This window comes from Octodon degus, unplaced genomic scaffold, assembly GCF_000260255.1.
Source record: "Octodon degus isolate 3935 unplaced genomic scaffold, OctDeg1.0 scaffold00090, whole genome shotgun sequence".
NCBI classification, from domain to species: domain Eukaryota; kingdom Metazoa; phylum Chordata; class Mammalia; order Rodentia; family Octodontidae; genus Octodon; species Octodon degus.
The window spans coordinates 7,198,638-7,201,741 of record NW_004524666.1 but is presented as its reverse complement, the minus strand read 5'-3'; the positions used below and the strand labels follow the sequence as shown (position 1 = coordinate 7,201,741).

Here is a 3,104-nt window from a genome sequence, read left to right as displayed (position 1 = left end):
GTAACATATGACACTAGGTTGCCTAGCAACTAATAGCTGACCTTAATCAGACAAGATGCTTATCTCAGGACTGAGGTAGCTTGTTTGCTTTAGGCACTGAGGCCTAGTTCTGCCTACACACTTTTGATCAATTTCCTAGCTTCCTCAGCTCCCAACAGCCTGCCTCAGCTCTTGTGTTGGAACTCATATTCTGCGAATAAACCTGAAATTATTTTTCTTCCTTACTGCTATTCATTATATTCTTTTTTTTTCCCCAAAAATAAATTTTTATTGAAAGTAGTAGAGTCTGAACAGGAAGACAATACAAAGAATGTAAACAATGTAAACATCACTACATTCATTTCAGCCTGATTAAAGCTGAAAATGAAGTCTAAATGCTCTATGTGTCCTTACTAACAAGATACATTAATTCTATTTTACACAAACAACACACTCTAATTTTGGTTAGGAAAAAAAAATATTTTATTGAAGTCGATCCCAACACCAAATACTGGCATCATCACAAACAGCTGTAAGAATGCTGCTATCCCTGCTAAAACTGGTTTACCGAATAGCAGCACCACATTTCTGATGAGTCAGTGTTGTACATTTGGCTTTATGAGGATCTTCTGCTTCTAAATCCCAAACGTAAAGTTTGCCAACCTGATTGCCCAATGCAAGGATCTTTTGCCAGAAATCCATAGAAAACTTATGTACCAAATGTCACACTGGCTGTCGTCAAATCCCCCAAGAATAGTCACATTGGCCTCCCTAGGTTTAAGTTTATCTATATCATCTTCCATTTTGCCAGGTTTCCAACACACAATGGCATTTTCACAAGATTTTGAAAGTATCGGATTGCCTAATTATCATACACAATCAGCATAATTCCTATGTATATTCTGGTAGAAATGTCAGGAAAATGGATTTTCTGGGACATAAATGGCCTATTAGTTTTATTTGGGTTATAGTCATAAGATTCTTTAATTGCATTCATCATTCTCTTTGAATTGATCCTCCAAAGTTTAAGAGAGTGATCCACACCACAGGACATTATTTTTTTACCCAAAAGGTCATAATCAGCACTTAGAACTTCATCTCTGTGCCCTTCTATACCTCCAAATATTGCCACTGGAGTGTCCATTTGGATATTCCACAATTGCAAGGCATGATCTTTATTTACTTACTAACAGGAGAAGCTTAGGATCTCTTGGGTGGAATTTCAACTCATTGATAGCATTTCCATGGCCAATGTAGTGCTTTATACACTGCATTGTTATAGGATTAATTATCCTTATTATGCCTCTGGATCCAGCTACAGCTAGCAAAGGATGACTTTTATTGCTGTCATAGGTCCATGCACAAGTATAAAAGTTTTCTTCAGAATCAGCATCCATGTAAGATTGCAATAACTGGATTTCTCCTTGTGAACGACATTCATATAAGGTAACTCTGTTGCTTCCTACAATTGCAAATACTAACGGATGGCCTTCTTTACTGTGCCAGTTAAACTGAACTCCAAACCGTGGCTGGTTATGATCTTCCTTGAGATTGTTGACACATTTAAAAGAATATTTGTACTTCTTTGATTTCCATTTTCCCTTTCCCCAACCTTTCCTTCTAGGTGCATTTGAGGTATTTGTAGGTGTATCAGGGCGCTCGGTATTTGTCCCACTTTCTATGCTGACAGCATCATCATTCTCATCTCCAGACCGGTCCAGGTTGCTGTTCTCATCACTGCTCAGCTTCTGCTTCTTGGCCACAGGCATATCTGTTCCCACCGGTGCTGTCAACGCTTCCCTCTTAGACATATTCCTCTCCATTACATTCTTCATATAAACATATATTTTGCCTATAAAATCCAGATAACTTAGTTTGACCTTCAAATCCCTTTACTGGCTCTGTTAGTCCCCTTTTAATGGTATAACTGGGTGACTTTGTTGGGTTGCAGCTGAGACTCAAGATTTTCCATAAGACTGGAACCTGGCATCCCTTTTTGCCTTGTAGCTACTAGCATTCACAGGTTTTCAGCAGTAATGATTTGCCCTCTAGGCAAAATACTTAAATCTTGTCCACAATTGGGATTAAAATAGACATATCAGGGGCTGGAGAGATGGCTCAGTGGTCTAAAGCACCTACTTGAATCAAGCTTGGCGAAGCACAGGGACCACGGTTCGATCCCCAGCACCACATGCCAGCCAGCCCCGCCCCCTGGTGGGCTGAGCTGGCCACACACACAATAAATAAATGTAATAAATAAAAATAAATAAATATTTAAAATAGACATATCTGATGGGTTGAGACCCAAGTGGAAACCAGATTTCTGGACTAGCACATTGGTAAGAAGAATTAGGTATAGGGAGCAGGACAGTGAATGGACCCAAAGATACACATCCTCTATATTGGAGTCAGGATGCTTAGATTTAAAACTTGCCCCTCCTGTGTACCACCCATGTGATTCTGGGCCTATTTCTTCACCCATCTGTGCTCTTTTCCTCTGGAGAAAAATGTTTCACCAAATGTTTGTGTTATCAGAAATACAGAAGGATATGGACTTCTCTCTGAAGAGACAGAAGGTTGACTCTGGAAATTCCATTTAGCTTGTGTGCTCTGGGGAGAAATTGCCTTTGTGTGTGACACAAAGTTTCTGGAACCTGATGACACTCAAAAATCCTTTCTGTGGACTTTTCTATTAGCTGTTCTATCCCTATCTCAACTTCAGAAAATATCCTACTCTCATCACAAAGTTCCCAGCAAGCAACCTGGATAATGCTCAGATATATTATTTTTGTAAGATTAAATATGTAGATTTCAACAATCAGGATGCAAAGACCCAGTGCCTAGATAGTAGTAACAGCGTTAGTGAGGGCAGTGACCTTGGGCTTCCTGCGTCCTGAGCCTGCAGGGTTATTATTACCTTACCATCCATCACAGATAGCAAATAGAAGGTCCACTACCAACACACATGAAGCTCTCCAGTTAGTAGCACAACTCCTGTGTGAGGCTGAATTTCCTAAAGCCTGACAAGCAGGGTTGTAAAGTCATCAAGATTGTAAGAATGAACCCATATCCAGTGAAGCTGTGGATATGCAGGCTAAATTTATGTACTAATAGCATCCATTTGT

At 39.7% G+C, this 3,104-nt stretch overlaps 1 pseudogene; it reads right to left on the bottom strand.

Annotated features, from left to right (window-relative positions):
- Positions 1 to 362: 362 nt before the first annotated feature.
- On the bottom strand, positions 363 to 1,790 carry LOC101577330 (annotated as a pseudogene).
- Positions 1,791 to 3,104: the final 1,314 nt, after the last annotated feature.